The following is a 21467-nucleotide window of genomic DNA, read 5'->3' as shown; positions in this document are numbered from 1 at the left end:
GCGTTGTGTGGGTCCCCGACTTCGTGTTGGGGATTTGGTTTGGTTGTCATCTCGTTATGTTCCTATGAAGGTTTCCTCTCCTAAGTTTAAGCCTCGTTTCATTGGTCCGTATAAGATTTCTGAGGTTATCAATCCTGTGTCATTTCGTTTGGCCCTTTCTGCTTCTTTTGCCATCCATAATGTGTTCCATAGGTCGTTGTTGCGGAGATACGTGGCGCCTGTGGTTCCATCCGTTGATCCTCCTGCCCCGGTGTTGGTTGAGGGGGAGTTGGAGTATGTGGTGGAGAAGATTTTGGATTCTCGTATTTCGAGACGGAAACTCCAGTACCTGGTCAAGTGGAAGGGTTATGGTCAGGAAGATAATTCTCTGAGGCAAGGTAGGCTTTATTTTTCTATCTTTAGGACTAGCTAGTTCCTTAGGCTGTGCCGAGTTGCATAGGGAGCGTTAGGAGCAATCCACGGCTATTTCTAGTGTGGTTGATAGGATTAGGGATTGCGGTCAGCAGAGTTCCCACGTCCCAGAGCTCATCCTATATTATCAGTAACTATCAGGTCATTCCGTGTGCTCTTAACCACCAGGTCCATTATGTCCTGACCACTAGGTCATAACACCGGCCCCTTTAAGTCGCTCCCCTTCAAAAACATGAAAATATCACCACTAGGCATTATACCAAAAAAGGAACCCGGTAAATACGGCCTAATCCATCATTTATCTCACCCAAAGGGCGATTCGGTTAACGACGCAATTTCCCCAGAAGAAGCTTCTCTCTCATACGCGTCGTTCCATAAGGCGGTAGAGTTAGTCCGGGCAGCCGGACCCGGCGCCCTGATAGCCAAATCCGACATTGAATCGGCATTCCGTTTACTACCCGTGCACCCCGAATGTTTCCACCTCCTGGGTTGCAAAGTGGACCAACTCTATTACTTCGACATGTGCCTCTTGATGGGATGTTCCATCTCATGTCACTATTTCGAACAATTCAGCACCTACCTAGATTGGGTAGTTCGGTACGAGACGGGCAGTAAATCCCTAATTTACTACCTCGACGATTTCCTGTTCGTCAGCCCCAGAAATTCTAAACTCTGCTCCGATCTACTAGAAAAATGCAAATCTATCTCACACAAATTCGGTGTGCCATTGTCACCAGAGAAAACGGAGGGACCATGTAATGTATTGCCCTTTTTGGGCATCGAAATAGATACCAACTTGATGGTGTTCCGCTTACCAGAGGATAAAATACAAAAAACCCAGCAAATGTTGAAAGGCTTTCGCGGAGTTAACAAGGTAACCCTAAAGCAAATGCAAGCGTTATTGGGTCTACTGATGTTCACCTGCCGTGTAATGCCGGTTGGTAGAGCATTCTCGCGCAGACTATCTCTGGCGACAAAAGGCGCTTCTCAGCCCGGCCATAGAATTAGGCTCACTCGTTCGCTAAAAGCAGGTCTGCTAGTATGGCAGACGTTCCTACAATCGTACAACGGTCACACGTGCGTCATGGCTAGAGAGATCACAAGCAAGGAATTAGGGATGACAATAGGGTGGAACAAAAAACAGGGTTTCGCAACAATCTCTAAAAACCAATGGTGCAAATCTGGTTGGCCAGAGGAATGGACGACAACAAAGTGGGGGCAAGACTCAGCCCTATGGGAATTGTTTGCGGTGGTAGCAGCATTGGAGATATGGGCCGATCAGTTGAGAAACATGAACATTCGTTTCCAAACAAAAAACAGCGAAGCGTTTTAATCACATGTCTTCTTCATCCTTGCCCATACTTGCTCTCTTGCGCCGGCTTGCGCTGATATGCCTAGAGAACAATATTTGGTGTAGAGTCACCGTGGTGGCGAAAGTCGACGATAATATCATTAATGCATTGTTATTTTCCAATTGGCAGGCTTTCAGAATCCAGCAGCCCAACGCGCAACCCCGGGGTATTCTGTGTCCAATGTCCCTGTGGGAAACAGTGGCCAATCATTGATGCCCTTAATCCTGGCAGGTGTATGGTAAGGCTTGGGAGGAGTGGTGCTCACTAATTCAGGGAAGGCCGGTGGATAAATGCGACCAAGCACAAAGCGCGGTGACGACTGATTTTTTATTACGGATGAGGGAAGGCGGGGTGTCTGGCACCTCGGCACAACGGAAATTATTGGGGCTAGCATTTTTCTTTCAACTATTGGGATGGGTAGATGTAACTAAATCCTTCTGCATAAGACAAGCCATAAAAGGTTGGAAAAGGTTTCAGCCAAGCCAAGAATGTCGCCAACCCATTTCTCTGAGACTATTGCATGACCTGATTGGGATATCCCCATCAGTCTGCTCATCGCAATATGAGCTTTTGCGACCGTTTTTTTCAGAGCACTGCGTATCAGCGAATTGCTACAGCGGTCAAAAAACTCGTCGGAAGGATGCCTAATTAATGAGGACACAGTTATATGCAGCGACGCCCTGCGCATCAGGGTTAGAAAATCCAAATGCGATCCCACCGGTAGGGGCACATGGGTCCTGGTTAACTCTACAGATGGCCCAGCTTGCCCGCTAAAAATAGTTAAAAGATACGCCGCAATAAGACACGCAGGGAGATTTTTCTTCACTCATACAGACGGGTCCCCTCTGACCAAGTACCCATTCCAGGCGATGTTCAAGCTATGCTTGGAAAAAACCGGTGCAAATCCAAAGGAGTACAGAACACATTCGTTCCGGATAGGGGCGGCCACAGAAGCAGCTAGGACAGGAGTGTCAGAGGCCGAAGTGCAGAGAATGGGTCGTTGGAAGTCCGCATGCTTCGCCAGATACATAAGACCCGACTTGCTTAACTAACATGTGTTGTCTCTTACAGGGGTTGAAGTTTGGGTAGTAGGAGATTCCAACGCTTACTGGGCCGAAAAGAGGGCCAAACTACGGACAGGTGGTACAAATCTTTACCTCCCGGGCATTAAAGTTAACTGGAGGGGTATCAGAGGCCTCCAGTGGAAACAGGTCTTCAAAGAGATGGTTGGCATAGCAAGGATAGCGAAACACCCGGTAATAATGGTGTTACACGCGGGTGGCAATGACCTTGGCAAACAAAAGGTGTCCGAATTATATAAATGGGTGACAACGGATATGGAATGGTTCAGCTGTCTTTTCAGGAACATGACACTGGTGTGGTCGGATATAACACCACGGGCCGTTTGGTGAGGAGCAAGAGATAAAAAAGCCATAGAGCGGACAAGAGGTAAATTCAACGCGTGGATTGGAAAATATGTGAGAGGAAGAGGCGGTATAGTGATTCGTTACCATCAGCTACAAGGAGATAACACGCCACAATTAAGACCGGATGGAGTTCACCTAACGGACATTGGCCTCGAAATTTTTTTGTCGGGTTTACAGTATGGGGTTGAACAGGCCCTAACATTGATGGGTGGGGTCGGAGCCCCGCTTAGGTAATACACGGGATCCTCCGTGGTGGAAGAAGCGGAGGAGGGCAAAAGTCGTAACCGCTCTTTGGGCCAATTCCCCTGTCGATCACGGACAGGAGCTCGGCGCGAGCCGCCCGTTACGATATGTAATTGCCTTTCTCTGCTTATTTAATTAATAAACTGTGACAGACCTGTTCAACCCACCTAGTACTGTCTGTGTTTCATTACGGGATTGATGGGAGGGGGAAGGCACTGGATACAACACTCAGGTCTCCACAGTCTAGCTTCCATGGGAGGCTAGAAGCTGGCATAGCCTGAGCGGCTCAGATACTCAGATCACCCCTATGTAGCTAAATTACAGCATTGCTATGAGCACCGACCACAGGGTGGCGCTCACAGCAATTTGGCATCTACAACCATAGAGGTCTGCAGGAGACCTCTGGTTGTTATGCAAATGCACTGATGACCCCAATCATGTGACGGGGTCAACGATGTGCTCATTTCCAGCCGGATAGCCAGAAGCGCTTGTTAAATGATGCTGTCAGAGTTTGACCGCATCATTTAACTAGTTAATAGGTGCAGGCGGAACGTGATTCTGCCCGCGCCTAGTGTGGACACGTCACCTGTTCAAAACAGCTGACATGTCCCGGCTTTGATGTGGGGTCACAGACGGAGCCCGCATCAAAGCAGGGGTTCTGCCATCAGATGTACTATTCCATCCGATGGCAAAAATGTTTAAACCAGGTTTTGGTACCTTTGGCAGTCTGGACAGGTGCCAAGTCCTGCTGGAGAATGAAATTTCCATCTCCAAAAAACTTGTCGGCAGAGTGAAGCATGAAGTGCTCTAAAATTTCCTGGTAGATGGCTACGCTGACTTTGATCTTGATAAAACACAGTGGACCTACACCAGAAGATGACATGGCTACCCAAACCATCACTGATTGTGGAAACGTCACTAGACCTCAGGCAGCTTGAATTGTGTGCCTCTCCACTCTTCCTCCAGACTCTGGGACCTTAATTTCTGCAAACATCACCTTGGACCACTGAGCAACAGTCCAGTTCTTTTTCTCCTTAGCCCAGGTAAGACGCTTCTGATGTTGTCTATTGGTCATGTGTGGCTTGACTCAAGGAATGCGACACTTGTAGTCCATGTCCTGGTTACATCTGTGTGTGGTGGCTCTTGGAGCAATGACTCCAGCAGCAGTCCACTCCTTTTGAATCTCCCCCAAATTTTTGAATGGCCTTTTAGTTAGCACTCCTTTTAAGGCTGCTGTTATCCGGTTGCTTGTGCACCTTTTTTTTACCACAATTGTTCCTTCCACTCAACTTTCCATTAATATGCTTGGATACAGCACTCTGTGAACAGCCGGCTTCTTTAGCAATGACCTTTTGTGGCTTACCCTCCTTGTGGAGTAGGCCAATGACTGCCTTCTGGACATCTGTCAAGTTATCAGTCTTCCCCATTATTATGAAGCATATATAAGAATAAATGTGGCACTCACCCTCTTATGCAGCTGAATTGATGTCCTTTATTTAGCACTTAGCTGACTACAGACATTTTTCGGCAAAGGCAGGTTGAATGGGGGTGCGGGGAGTGAAAGACAAGACGATGGCTGTTTCGCGCACTTGCGCTTCTACGGGTCCATGAGCACCACCCACACCAGCAGCCAGCCTCGGATCGTCCTATCCATACAGGATCAAAAAGAATTATAAATTAATGTGAATTGTACAGCTTTCAGTGCCATTAAAACCAGCTTTTTCTTTTGGAGAATTTTCCCCATTATTATGGAGCCTACTGAAACTGACTAAGGCACCATTAGGAAGCCTTTGCAGGTGTTTTTTGTTAATTATTCTAATATACTGATATATTTACTTTTGGATTTTTATTAGCTGTAAGCCATAGTCATCAACATTAACAGAAATAAACACTTGAAATAGATCACTCTGTTTGTAATGACTCTATATAATATACTAGATGGTGGCCCGATTCTAACTCATCGGGTATTCTAGAATATGTATGTATGTATGTATATAGCAGCCACATAGTATATAGCACAGGCCACGTAGTATATAGGAGCCATGTGGTATATAGCAGACAAATACTATGTGGCCTGTGCTATATACTTTGTGGCTGCTATATACATACATACATATTATATTATAGAATACCCGATGCGTTAATACAGGCCATGCAGTATATAACAGTGGCCACGCAGTATATAACACAGCCCAAACAGTATATAACACTGCCCACGCAGTATATAACAGAGCCCACATACTATATAACACAGCCCACGTAGTATATAGCATTCACGCAGTATATAAAACAGGCAACGTAGTATATAACACAGCCCAAACAGTATATAACACTAGCCACGTAATATATAGCACAGCCCACGCAGTATATAGCACAGCCCACATACTATATAATACAGCCCACACAGTATATAACACAGGCCACGTACTATATAACACAGCCCATGCAGTATATAGCAGCCACGTAGTATATAAGACAGGCGACATAGTATATAACACAGGCCATGCAGTATATAACACTGGCCACGTAATATATAGCACAGCCCATGCAGTATATAACACAGCCCACATAGTATCTAACACTGGCCAGGTAGTATATAGCAGCCAAGCAGTATATAACATAGCCCACGTAGTATATAGCAGTGTGGGCACCATATCCCTGTTAAAAAAAATAATTATAATAAAAAATAGTTATATACTCACCCTCCGGCGTCAAGCGAAGCTGTGCCGATGCGCACACGGCTGCCGCCATCTTCCGTTCCCAGGATGCATTGCAAAATTGCCCAGATGACTTCTGGGTAATTTTGCAATGCATCTCTGGGAACGGAAGCTGGTCGCAGCTGCGTGCGCCTGGGCGGATTATGGAAGGTGAAAATAGCAGGTTTTTTGTTTTTTTATTATTTTTAACATTACATCTTTTTACTATTGATGCTGCATAGGCAGCATCAATAGTAAAATGTTGGGGATACACAGGGTTAATAGCAGCGTTAACGGAGTGCATTACCCACGGCATAACGCGGTTCGTTGACGCTGGCATTAACCCTGTGTGAGTGCTGAGGGGAGTATGGAGCGGGCGCCGGGCACTGACTGGACAGAAGTAGGGAGGGACTAATTATCGGCCGGGCTGTCGCCATCGCTGATTGGTCGCGGCAGCCAGGTCAGGCAGCTTATATAGTAGATGAGTTTCACTTTTTGTATTGAAGGCCTGAAACAAAGTAACTTTTCAAAGTAAAGTTTCAAAGAGTCCAATCACCGCAGTACAGTGCTGCTCACTACTACATTTTATATATATATATATATATGTATATATATATATATATATATGTATATATATATATATATATATATATATATATAGTGAGATAGCACTACCTGAGTAGGTTGGGGGACACTCGCTTGGCAATGGGATTAAAGCACTCAGGCACGGTTTCTCATCAAAACAGTCTATTTTGTTTATTTAGGTATCATAAACAGCACCGTAGGCCATGTTGCACATCACAGGCCTACACATAGTCCATAGCACTTTAACTCGCCAAACTGTTCATTAATGTCCACGGAACACAACAAGCACCAACAGTCTGTTTCAAATGGCAGATACTCATCTGTCCATAACCCCCTTTATCTGGAGTTACCTTACAGGAGCTCCTGCTCCACGCACTGACTCCTGTCAATCCTGGTTCCCAGGGAAAAGCTACCTTTTTGGGATCATCGTCCTTGTGACCAGGGAACTTCAGATAGTCCTGACCCGCACAAGGAACTGTAGCTTCCCCAACACAGTAGCCATGCCAGGTTCTGCAGCTATGGCCTCTCCATATGCTATTCAGGAAGTCCAGTCCCAGGTACTTCCAACACACAGGTCATCAGTCCATGGCCTCACCATGTGCTTCCAGGAATCCAGCCCAATCCAGGACATTCCAACAAACTGATTATTCCAGGACCCCACACTCTGAACATTCAGGTCCACATGCTCTGAACCACGTGACCAAACCCTGGTCACATTATGTAGCTGTAACCACCCCATGGGAGGTGTGTGGGGTTAGTCAGTCCCACCCAGCTCTCCAACTAACCCTGTAAGCCTCCTTTTACAACCAAACAAACACTTGTTGGACTACAGGACCCAAAGCAACAATAATGGCTTACAGCGCAGACTACCGCTGCGACACATACCGGCCATTTACAATTATGCCGGACCCTGTTTCGCAAACCTCGTTACGCCTCCATGGCTGCATCATGGGTCGCTGCATCACAATATATATATATACCCCCTGACGAAGGACTTAGTTCCGAAACGCGCGTCGGGGTGCGCATAACGGGAAGTGGCTGACCCTCCTTCACAGGTATATTTTGGGCTTCCCCCTTCTTTTTGTGATATACAGTGATTACCTTGCTGCTGGACTCCTCTTGTCTTTACTGTGGAGCTCGCTGCATAGGGTGGTGCATAGTACAATTAAGGCACTTGTGCACATCAGGTGCTGCGGTATTGGCACTCCATCTTGGCACTTTTTTGCGATATTTGCACAAATTATGCGGAACTTGATTGTTTGACATAGATTTTTCCCATATATACTGGGCCTTCAACTGCTATATTTGCACAGTAATTCTTTTTCCCTTTTTGCACTAGCCTTGTGGTATTGGCTCTATATATTAATATCTCTTGATATTGCCATATTTGCACAGTATATATATTTTTTTACTTTGTTATTTTACACTGGTTTTTTTTTTTTTTTTTTTTTTTTTATATTGATATTTTGCGCAGTGCACTTTATATTGGTCATTATAAATTGAAGCATTTTTTTGTTGCACACTAATTAGGCCTGTATACATTAGTGTATATAATTTTTTTCTTTTGCACTATAGTTTTTTAATTTTATACCACAGATTAAGGCAGATATGAGGCATTATTATATGAGGCTAATATATATACCTTTAAATATCTGAGATCCTGCACTTTATATATCGCAACTGAACATCTTTTTCCATCTTACTGATGAATATTGCCGAGCCTTTTTTTCTTTTATAATTGTTATATATTTTTCTTGGGGGCCTCACCAACCTAGATTTTGTATCTATATATATATAATTGGGTCAGCTTCTATATATATTCTTTTATATTTTTTAATTAATTATGTAACTATATCCTCGTTTTCATGCGCACATTTGTTGTACTAATTTTCTTGCCAATCAGATATAATAAAGGCATTCTTTTATATCCTTGTCGTGTTCACTTTCTCTGGGTGTGTCCATATATTGGCTGTGGTTGTTTTATCCTATAAAGTGGTTTTTCCACAACCTTCTCCACAGAGTACTTAAATCACTGGGATATGGTATATACTATTTCTTCATTACGGAGTTTGTGACTATTGATTTATAGTGATTGTTATCTCTGTGGTTGTGTCTAACAATATATATATATATAAATATAAATGTGTATATATATATATATATATATATATTGTAGCGTGGCTAAAGGTCATGTGATTAATGGACGGTATGTATCGCAGAGGTGGGTGGCCCTGTGATGGAAGTCTGGGTATGTTTTGCTCAAGCAGATCTACTGCTGAGGGATTTGTTTACATTGGGAAGGCTTCCAGGTGATTGGAGAGATGGGTGGGTTCAGTCACCTACAAACCCACTCTAAGAGGCGTGTTTGAATACCTAAGATGGTTTTGTGTTGAAGGACCTGTGGTGATGTCACTCACCTGACTGGCCATGTGACAGGTATCTGGGTGTGGTTACACTTATGTAAAGAGGTGTGTGTAGCCCATGTGGTGAGTGTTTGGAAGTCTGTCAGGGTGGACACACTTCCATGTGTCCTGGCTGGACACTGCAGAGTGGCCTGTGTGTTGGACGGTTCCAAGTGGGGACAGACGTCCTGAACAGCACACAGAGACCATATTTAGGCTGGAGAGCCTACGTGCTGGACATGGCACAACCTGTATGCCTACAGGTCTGAGAGAGAGCAGAGCTCTAATATGGACATTGAGGATTCAACTGTCTGAAGTAAGACTGTTTACCTGTTGTTCCTGTTGCTATGTGGTTTATGGAGCAATAAACCTGTGAACTTTTAATGAGACGTGCCTCCAGAGTGTCATCCGCCGCACCTGAGCGAGTACAATCCCTACTATATATATATATATATATATATATATATATATATATACACACACACATTTTGTGACTTTTCAGCAGGCATGAAAAATAGTGAATGTGACACTTTAGTTGCTATAATGAAAAAAATTATGGACTTTTTTTTTTTCATTAGCAGCAGCCATCTATAAGGTCAATATCTGTTAAGCCCCCTCTGCACATTATAATAATGTCAACCATAGATGTCGATAAGGAAGAGATAAGTCACCACCAGAGATGCCTGGCAGTGGCTCTCACAGAGAGCATAGGAGTGCACAGCAAAGCAAAAGCTCCTGTGTATAGGGAAGTTGACCAAGATAGTGGCTGGCCGAACAACGGTGTATTGGGCAGCTTTATACTGCTCATGCCAAGGATTCCTTTCTAATAAAGTTGCTTTCTTTACCAACATAATTCAACCATGAACATTGTGTAAAATTAATTAGTTCAGTATTTCCTCTGAGATTCCTGACATTCATTCTGCATTTATTATAATTTTTAATGAGTTCATTGTCATCTTTAAAGTCATGGCAGATATTAATATTTCATTTTGAAACCACTGTATTCCAAAAAAAGTCACGGATTCCTCTACAAAATTGTATGTTTATTACTGCAGTCTTCCACCAGTTCTGCTGTTTGCATGTAGGTCATGTATATGTAACAACAAAATATATGTAATTATTATGTTTTTATAATCCATTCTTGTTCTTTCATCCTTAACAAAGGGATGTGCCTACTATAGAGGCAGAGAATGGGGTGCCTGGAGAAAGAAACTACGTTGGACTGATCTTATATTTTAAAAGGGATATTCCCATCTTTACATCCACAAAATGTAAGTAAATAAATTCAATGTCCAACTACAAAAGTTTAAAGCAACACAGTCTACAGTTTGTAATGCAGTCTTAAAAACATTGTGCTTGTTAAGCTTTATTACAACTTTTGGGTACAATAACTGTATTAATTTTTTTTTTATTAAAGATTTTATAACTATTTAACACTAGAGGGTGGTATGATTCTAACGCATCGGTTATTCTAGAATATGTATGTATGTATGTATGTATATAGCAGCCACATAGTAAATAGCACAGGCAACATACCAAACAGTATATAACACAACCCACACAGTATATAACATTGCCCACGTAGTATATAGCACTGCACACATAGTATATAGCAGCCACGTAGTATATAACACTGCCCATGTAGTATATAGCAGCCACGCAGTATATAACACTGCCCACATAGTATATAGCACAGCCCACGCAGTATATAACACAGCCCACGCAGTATATAGCACAGCCCACGCAGTATATAGCACAGCCCACTAGTATATAGCACAGCCCATGCAGTATATAGCACAGCCCCTGCAGTATATAGCCCAGCCCACGCAGTATATAGCACAGGCCATGCAGTATATAACACTATACAGCACAGCCCACGTAGTATATTGCCCAGCCACGTAGTATATAGCACAGCCACGTAGTATATAACACAGCCACGTAGTATATAGCACAGCCACGTAGTATATAGCACAGCCACGTACTATATTGCCCAGCCACATAGTATATAGCACAGCCCACGTAGTATATTGACCAGTCACGTAGTATATTGCCCAGCCACATAGGATATTGCACAGACACGTAGTATATTGCCCAGTCACGTACTATATTGCCCAGCCATGTACTATATTGCCCAGCCACATAGTATATTGCACAGCCACATAGTATATTGCCCAGCCACATAGTATATTGCACAGACATGTAGTATATAGCACAGACACGTAGTCAATAGCAAAGACACATAGTATATAGCACAGATACGTAGTATATTGCCCAGCCACATAGTATATTGCAGAGCCACATAATATATTGCACAGCCACTTAGTATATAGCACAGCTACATAGTATATAGCACAGAGACGTTGTATATAACACTGTCCATGCAGCATATAGCACAGGTCAAGTAGTATAGAGCACAGTGATGTAGTATATTGCCCAGTCACGTAATATAAACCACAGCCACATAGTATATAGCACAGCACATATAGTATATAGCACAGAGATGTAGTATATAACACAACCCATGCAGTATCTAACACAGCCCACGTAGTATATAGCAATGTGGGCACCATATCCCTGTTAAAAAAGAATTAAAACTAAAAAATAGTTATATACTCACTCTCCGTTAGCCCCCAGATCCAGGCGAGGCATTTACCAATGCTCCTCGCGACGCGCCAGTCCTAAGAGTGCATTGCGGTCTTGGGAGATGATGACGTAGTAGTCTCGCGAGACCGCAATGCATGGACCGGTCTTCAGAGCGTCGCGAGGAGCGGGAAAGGACTCAGCTGGATCCGGGGGCCCACAGAAGGTGAGTATATAATGATTTTTTATTTTCTTTTATTATTTTTAACATTAGATCTTTTTACTATTGATGCCGCATAGGCAGCATTAATAGTAAAAAGTTGGATACACAGGGTTAATAGCAGCGTTAACGGAGTGTGCTACCCGTGGCATAATGCGGTCCATAAATGTTACCATTAACCCTGTGTGAGCGCTGACTGGGGTGAAATATGGAGCGGGCACTGATGGCTGGAGAGTAGGGAGGGACTAATTCTCAGCTGGACTGACGGCCGCGACCAATCAGCGACGCGGGATTTCCGGGACAGACAGAAAGACAGACAGACGGAAGTGACCCTTAGACAATTATATAGTAGACTACATGGTAGCCCGATTCTAGAATATGTACAGTATGTAGTTTATTTATGAAGATTTTAAAATAATACATTGAATACACAGGATTCGGACGGCCGCGACCAATTAGCGAAGCGTAGTTGAAATCCCGTGCCAATTCACGGCCAGACTGTGCCTGTCGCTGATTTTTCACGGCCGGCCACGAAGTATATTGCACAGCCACATAGTATATGGCACAGCCCACTGAGTATATAGCACAGCCCCTTGGAGTATATAACACAGCCACATAGTATATATCACAGCCCACGGAGTATATAGCACAGCCCACGGAGTATATAGCACAGCTCATGTAGTATATAACAGCCCATGCACGCAGTATATAACACAGCCCACGTAGTGTATAACACAGCCCACGTAGTGCAAAACACAGGCCACGTAGTATATAACAGCTCACGCAGTGTATAATACAGCCCACGTAGTACATAGCACAGCCCATGTAGTATATAGCACAGCCACGTAGTATATAACAGCCCACGTAATGTATAACACAGCCGCGTAGTATGTAGCACAGCCCACATAGTATATTGCACAGCCACGTAGTATATTGCACAGCCCACGTAGCATATTGCACAGCCAATGTAGTATATTGCACAGCCCATGCAGTATATTGCACAGCCCACGTAGTATATTGCACAGCCCACATAGAATATAGCAATATGGGTATCATATCAGTGTTTAAGAAAAAATAATTACAATAAAAAATAGTTATATACTCTCCTTCCGTCGGCCCCCGGATCCAGGTGAAGCATTTACCGATGCTCCTCGCGCACTCTGGTCCCAAGAGTGCAATGCGGTCTCACGAGATGATGACGCAGTAGTCTCACGAGACCGCTACGTCATCATCTCGCGAGATCGCAATGCATGGAGCGGTCACTGGAGAGTCGCGAGGAGTGGGAAAGGCCTGTTCTGGATCCAAGGGGCCGACGGAGTATATAACTATTTTTTATTTTTTTAAATTATTTTTAACATTAGATCTTTTTACTATTGATACTGCATAGGCAGCATCAATAGTAAAAAGTTGGTCACACAGGGTTAATAGCAGCGATAATGGAGTGTGTTACACCGTGGCATAACGCGGTCCGTTAACGCTGCCATCATTAACCCTGTGTGAGCGCTGACTGGAGGGGAGTATGGAACGGGCACTCACTGTGGGGAGTAAGGAGCGGCCATTTTGCCGCTGGACTGTGCCCGTCGCTGATTGGTCATGGCTGTTTTGCCACGACCAATCAGCGACTTGGGATTTCCGTAACACACAGACAGACAGAAGGACAGACAGAAAGGTGGAAGTGACCCTTGGACAATTATATAGTAGACTAGATGGTGGCCCGATTCTTACGCATCGGGTATTCTAGAATATGTATGTAGTTTACAGCCACGTAGTAAATAGTACAGCCACGTGGTATATTGCCCAGCCACGTAGTATACAGCACAGACACATAGTATATTGCCCATCCACGTAGTATATTGCACAGCCATATATATAGCACAGCCACGTAGTATATAGCACAGAGACATAGTATATAACACTGCCAATGCAGCATATAACACAGGCCACGTAGTATAGAGCACAGCAATGTAGTATATTGCCCAGCCACGTAATACATACCACAGCCACGTAGTATATAGCACAGCCCATATAGTATATAGCACAGACATGTAGTATATAACACAGCCCATGCAGTATGTAACACAGCCCATGCAGTATAAAGCAATGTGGGCACCATATCCCTGTTAAAAAAAAAAAAAAATAGTTATATACTCACCTTCTGATGGCCCCCGGATCAGCCGAGGCATTTACCGATGCTTTTCGCGAAGCTCCGGTCCCAAGAGTGCATTGCGGTCTTGCAAGATAATGACGTAGCAGTCTCACGAGACTGCTACATCATCATCTCGCGAGACTGCAATGCATGCATCGGTCACCGGACGTCGCGAGGAGCGGGAAAGGCCTCGGCTGGATCCGGGGGCCCACGGAAGGTGAGTATATAATGATTTTTTTAATTTTTTTAATTATTTTTAACATTAGATCTTTTTAGTATATATACCGCATAGGCAGCATCAATAGTAAAAAGTTGGTCACACAGAGTTAATAGCAGCGTTAACGGACTGCGTTACACTGCAGCATAACGCGGTCCGTTAACGCTGCCATTAACCCTGTGTGAGCGCTGACTGGGGGGGAGTATGGACTGCGGGCACTGACTGCGGGGGACTGTGCCCGTCACTGATTGGTCGTGGCCGTTTTGCCGCGACTTGGGATTTCCGTGACAGGAAGAAAGAAAGACAGAAGGACAGACAGAAAGACGGAAGTGGACCTTAGACAATTATATAGTAGATGTGTTTCCCAGAAAGCCATCCTGTGGACCCAGATGAGTATACATGGTTAATGCAAAGCGTATGCAGTCCACTATTTGAACCTATGCTACAGACATATTGGCATCGTTGTATTCAGAGTATATAGTGGTGCAAGGTTGCATGATTGAGATGTGAATGATTGGACATCTGAGAGGAAACATATGAGCATGCTGATTATATACCACTAAATGATTTTGAAGAACACTACATATGGGATCATACAACAGGGATTCTCTGGAAGTAAGGGAAGAAGCTTCCATGTATTCATTTCATGGTACCTATTATACTGCCACATTGTTTTCATATTTTTTGCACTTAGCAATTTGTCACTGCACTTTTTTATATATATCCAGTAAGATATTTTTAATATCATTCAGTAAAAGTTATGTTTTAACTACCTATTGTATCCGTTTTTCACCAACAATAATGTATTACCAAGGGATTTTTTTTCTTTTATAGTACAGTTGACAACACTGAAGGGCAGTAATATGCGGAAAACCTCATGTCCTTCATAGACCTCCTAAATCACAGTTGCTGCAATACTGAAATACTTTCCTTGTTTTTTATATCAACTATTTGAAATGTGCAAATCTATGTACACAAAATCACTTATTTTCATTCTGCCTGTTCTTGCCAATGAGGAATATGCTATAAAATTCTTGAGAATGAAGAGGATTTTTAATAACAGGCAAATTGCAATGTTGCTTTTCTAAAAAGCATTTTGGCATTTTTACAATTTCAGTATAATGGTACAACCCTTTAAATTGTTCTTGTACTATAAAAGTTATCCCATAGCAACATAACTTAGCCTTCTTTAACTGACTTTCCCATCATATTAAGTACCCAAGACTCTGCTAAATCGTGGGCACTGTGGTCTTGTTTTTAATACTATATACCCTTGTAAATTTATTATTATTATACATTTTTATAGCACCATTTATTCCATGGCACTTTACATGTGAAAAGGGGGCAAATATGAACAAATGAGCAAAAAAACAAGGCACTAACAGGTACAGAAGGAGGGAGGACCATGAGGGCTCACAGTCTGCAAGGGATGGGTGAGGATACACTAGGAGATGGTAGAGCTGGTTGTGCGGCGCTTCAGTAGGTTGAGGATCGCTGAAGGCTGTAGGCTTCATCAACTAAAAGGGGTTTTCCAAGAGAAGATTTTATTTTGGCAAAGACCTATTTAAGTCTAAAATAACAAACACAGTGGAAACCCTCCCCTGGTTCAGCTTCGGCTGTCTGTGCCTGCTTCAAATCTTCTTTACTAGCTGAAGCAGCAACATGATGAGCACAGTAGGCATCATTACTGCACTCAATCACTGAGTTCAATGACTTATTCTGTCTACATGTGAGGGTGGAGAGGAGGATGATTCACCTCTCTGGAAAACTCCTGTTCTTTTAATGTATGGAAAATGTATTGTTTTATGTGTTATACTCCTGGAGACTGCAGTTCCTGCTAGTCAGGCATGCTAGAGTTAATTGTAGGGCCAGCCCATGTTTGGGGAAGAGTACTGGAGACCTGTTGGTTTGCTTTTGTTTGGGTAGTAGTTAGTAAGAAAAACAAGAGAAAAGAAAAGAAGTAAGGACGCCTTCAGAATAAAAGCACTCAGGACTGTGTGTGTGTGTGGGCGAAGAGAATAGGGAGCAAAAAAATCCCATGATGGCAGCGGTCAACTGTAAGCAGGCAAGTCTCTAGGGAAAACCTACAGTCCGGAACTTTGCAAGGGTCCCTAAGGGACTACCGGGGACAACGCTGTGTCGGCCCGGCCTCAGAAGCTGCAGTCTGGGTGAGAGACAGAGTAAGCGAGGCGCTGCGGAATATGTTAGCGCTATATAAAGATAAAGATTATTACCCTCGACCCATCCTCCAGCTATCGCCCGATATCCCTTTTCCCCTATGCCTCAAAACTACTGGAACAGCATGTCCATCTTCAGCTGTACTCCCACCTCTCCTCCTGCTCCTCTTTGATCGGTTACAATGTGGCTTCCGATCACATCACTCAACTGAAACTGCCCTAACTAAAGTGACCAATGACCTACTAACCGCCAAGAGCAAGCTACACTACTCTGTCCTCCTCCTCCCTCCTGGACCTGTCTTCTGCCTTCGACACTGTGGACTGCTCCCTCCTGTTACAGATTCTTTAATCACAGACTTGGCCCTATCCTGGATTTCATCATATCTAACAGACCAGACATTCAGTGTCTCCCTCTCCCACACCGCCTCCTCATCTCGCCCTTTGTCTGTCGGTGTTCCCCAAGGCTCAGTTCTAGGACCCCAACTCTTCTCCATCTACACCTTCGGCCTGGAACAGCTCATAGAATCCCACAGTCTACAATATCATCTCTATGCTGATGACACGCAGATCTAGACCTGACCTCACTACTTTACTGACCAAAATCTCTGCTAGTTCACCTTTCTTTTCTGCTCGCTTTCTAAAACTGAACATGGACAAAACAGAATGTATCATCTGTCCCTCACCTCACTCTACCCCTCCACCCAACCTATCCATCAATGTCAATGGCTGCTCACTTTCCCCAGTCCAGCACGCTCGCTGCCTCGGGGTGATCCTTGACTCTACCCTCTCTATCCAAGCCCTTGCCTCCTCTTGCCGATTCCAACTCAAAAACATTTCCCGGATCTGTGCATTCCTTTACCATGAAACCACAAAAACACTAGTACATGCCCTTATCATCTCCCGCCTCGACTACTGCAATCTCCTACTCTCTGGCCTCCCCCCTAGCACTCTTGCACCACACCAATCCATCCTAAACGCTACTGCCCAACTAATCAACTTGTCTCCTTGTTATTCCCCAGCCTCTCCTCTCTGTCAGGCCCTTCATTGGCTTCCTATTGCCCAGAGGCTACAGTTCAAAACACTAACAGTGACATACAAAGCCATTTACAATGTGACTCCTCCATACATCTGTGAAATGGTCTCCCGGTACCTTCCTACATGCAACCTTCGATCATCTCATCTCCTCCTTCTCTACTCCTCTCTCATCTCTTCCTCCCACAACTGCATCCAAGACTTCTCCCGTGCTTCCCCTATACTCTGGAACTCTTTACCCCAACACATCAGGCTTTCACCTACCATGGAAAAATTTGAAAGGAAAAATAAATTTTGCTATATAGAGGCGATCTGAACATCACCTCTATGTATCTGAACTGATCGGGTTGTAGCAGCTTCTAGTCTCCTATGGAGAACTTTGAAGCATGCCAAACGTAAAAAAAATTAAAATATTAAAAAAAAATAAAAAATATAAAAGTTCAAATCACTCCTTTTTCACCCCATTCAACATAAAACAATAAGAATAAAATCAAAACATACACATATTAGAATTAACCTGATCACTGAACAGTGCAGCAAGAAAAAAGTAAAAACGCCAAAATTAAGTGTTTTTGGGTCACCACGACATTCCATTAAAATGCAATAATGGGCGATCAAAAGATCGTATCTGCACCAAAATTGTATCATTAAAAACATCAGCTCGACTCACAAAAAATAAGCCCCCACCCGACCCGAGATCATGAAAAATGTAGACGCTACAGATATCGGAAAATGATGCTTTTTTAAATTTTTCAAACAACACTTGGAATTTTTTTTCACCACTTAGATAAAAAAAAGAGACATGCCTGGTGTCTTTGAACTCGTAATCACCTGGAGAATCATAATAGCAGGTCAGTTTTAGCAGTTAGTGAACCTAGTAAAAAAGCCATTAAAAAAACAAGTGTGGGATTTCACTTTTTTGCAATTTCACTGAACTTGTATTTTGTTTCCATTTTCTAGTACATCACATGGTAAAACCAATGGTGTCGTTCAAAAGTAAAACTCATCCTGCAAAACACAAGCCATCACATGGCCATATTGATGGAAAAATAAGAAAGTGATGGCTTTGGGAAGAAAGGGAGTGAAAAATGAAAACGCAAAACCGAAAAAAGCCCAGAGGGTTAAGGGGTTAATTTCTCTTTGATTAGAACAATTTGAAGTCTTCCTTAAATTACTATATTTATTCTTTAACAATGTAAGATAAATCTCATACTTCCTGTAGCAAATCAAAAATCCCAAGCTACATCATAAACTACAGATTCTTAAATCTCCAGCAAGAGATCATAGAACTCCTAGATCTTTCAATTTCTTATGAAGGCAATCAGCTGAAAAGATGAATACCACACAATGAGATCTATAAATCTCTGCCCTATGCATATATAGAAAGAACTATGCTTTCTGGGCATTTCCCAATCTGAAAAGCTCCTCAGAGAACCCTAGGAAAGATTTGACTTACACAATGTCCCATTTGACGTTTGCCTGGTGTATATCTCGATCCTGTTCCTTTCTGTCTTGCAGTATTTGTTACATAGGTAAGGAATTTATAATGTCATGGAGAGAAACATAGATAAGAAAGAAAGAAACCTCTGCCCAGCAAAGTGAAACAGTTTATTTGCTTGAAAGCCTTGATTCTATCCTGCAGGCTAAAGGCAATTGTCACTTTATACTTTGATTATGTGAGCTGACATTTAAGCTTATGTCTAAGGTTATGTGTACATAATGGTGATAGATAGCATGCAAGCCTGTATGTACAGCAGTGGGCAAAATTTCCCTCATTCATCCTTTTCCTCACAAGACAAATGAGAAAGAAACTGCAAATCTGATATTAATATTTCATTGTTTAGAATAACTACAATCCCGATACAATTAATGCCTACGCTTACCAACATGTTGATAGTATACAGACAGGGCGGACACAGACAGCTTGGGGCCCCTGTGCATGAAATGTGTCTGGGCCCCCCCTCCTTTTAAGGCGGGCCCTCTCCCCACCTCCATTATTGCTTTCTCCCCACCACCCCATTATTGCCCATTCACCATCTCCATCATTTCCTCCTCCCCCACCACCCCTATCATTGCCCTCTCCATCAACCCAATCATTGCCTTCTGCCCCATCACTTCCATCATTGCCCTCTCCTCCACCTACACACACACAGACACACTCAGCATCATTCACCTCTGCATACACACACTCACCTCACCTCTACGCATGGTATCCTGAAGCCCCACCATCGCCGGCAGCTTCCTGTCTCACACAGCCGTGGCGTTGAATGATGATGTCATTCAGCCGCTGCTGTGTGAGACAGGAAGCGCAGGCAGGAAGTAGGACAGATCCATTCCCTGCAACTCCGCTCTGCTGCCATTTTCTCCTGCAGGCAGAGGAGCTGCAGGGATTGCTCCCTGCCCACCGCACATGAGGGCAATCTGGCCTGGGCCCCCCCCCCGAAGCCTCAAGGCCGGAAAAATTGGCCATATTGCCCTCAATATTAGCAGCCCTGATGGCACGACCGGTTTTAGGCAAAGTGGGGCCCTAGGCAAAGTTTAAAATGGGGCCCAAAATGCTAACATTTTGCACATCACACAGAATCATTTTGGTTGTATTTACATGCGCTGAGTTCAGGCCTCTAAATGAGTGTGATTGACAATACTGAAGTCGTTCAATTGCTTGTTTACCGGCCTCTGTACACCAACTGAGAAAGAATGATGGGGACAGAATGATCACTAATAGATCACTAACAGATCACCATACAGTATCATATTATCAGCAGCAGCTGAGAACAATGATTTTTGTTCCAGCATATACAATCCAATCACTTCATAAATAGCAGCATTTTGCTTGTTTAGTATAATACACCCCATAGTCCTCCACATATTATAATGTGCACCACAGTCCTCCATATTGTAAAATGCACACTCCTTAGTCCTCCATATAATATAATATGCACCATAGTCCTCCATATAGTATAATACACTCCTCAGTCCTCCATGTAGTATTCTACACTTCCCATAGTCCTCCACATAGTATAATACACTCCTCATAGTGCTCCATATAGTATAATGTACCATCATAGTCATCCATGTAGTACAATTCACTTCCCATAGTATAAAGCACCACATTTTTCTTCATATAGTATAATGTATTCCCCATAGTCCTCGACACAGTATAATGCAGCTCACATATAGTATAATGCAGCCCACATATAGTACAGTTGTGGCCAAAAGTATTGACACCCCTGCTGCAATTCTGTCAGATAATACTCAGTTTCTTCCTGAAAATGATTGCAATCACAAATTCTTTGGTATTATTATCTTCATGCATTTTAAATGAAAAAACACAAAACAGAATGAAGCAAAAAGCAAAAGATTGATCATTTCACACAAAACTCCAAAATTGGCCTAATGCTTGGTTGCACAACCTTTAGCCAAAATAACTGTGACCAACTGCTTCTGGTAACCAGCAATGAGTTTCTTACAATGCTCTGCTGAAATTTTAGACCATTCTTCCTTGGCAAACTGCTCCAGGTCCCTGATATTTAAAGGGTGCCTTTTCCAAGCTGCCATTTTTAGATCTCTCCACAGGTGTTCTATGGGATTCAGGTCTGGACTCATTGCTGGCCACCTTAGAAGTCTCCAGTGCTTTCTCTCAAACCATTTTCTATTGCTTTTTGAAGTGTGTTTTGGGTCAATGTCCTGCTGGAAGACCCATGACCTCTGAGGGAGGCCCAGCTTTCTCACACTGGGCCCTACATTATGTTGAAAATTTGTTGGTAGTATTCAGACTTCATAAAGCCATGCACATGGTCAAGCAGTCCAGTGCCAGAGGCAGCAGAGCAACCCAAAACATTAGGGAACCTCTGCCATGTTTGACTGTAGGGACCATGTTCTTTTCTTTGAATGCCTCTTTTTTCTCCTGTAAACTCTATGTTGATGCCTTTGCCCAAAAAGCTCTACTTTTTTCTCATCTGACCAGAGAACATTCTTC

The 21467-nt window shown here is 43.3% G+C and overlaps 1 long non-coding RNA gene across 1 annotated transcript in view; it reads right to left on the bottom strand.

Moving 5' to 3' along the window:
- The window catches only part of LOC138658277 (uncharacterized), a 154357-nt gene extending 135335 nt beyond the window's left edge, over positions 1 to 19022 (bottom strand). Inside the window, exons 1-2 of the long non-coding RNA XR_011317425.1 lie at positions 18945 to 19022; positions 4899 to 5079 (exon numbers count right to left, since the gene is read on the bottom strand). This is a non-coding gene — a long non-coding RNA (uncharacterized lncRNA). The remainder of the gene's footprint in view (positions 1 to 4898; positions 5080 to 18944) is intronic.
- Positions 19023 to 21467: the final 2445 nt, after the last annotated feature.

Source organism: Ranitomeya imitator, chromosome 1 (assembly GCF_032444005.1).
Source record: "Ranitomeya imitator isolate aRanImi1 chromosome 1, aRanImi1.pri, whole genome shotgun sequence".
Classification (NCBI taxonomy): domain Eukaryota; kingdom Metazoa; phylum Chordata; class Amphibia; order Anura; family Dendrobatidae; genus Ranitomeya; species Ranitomeya imitator.
This window is presented reverse-complemented; position numbering and strand designations above follow the sequence as displayed.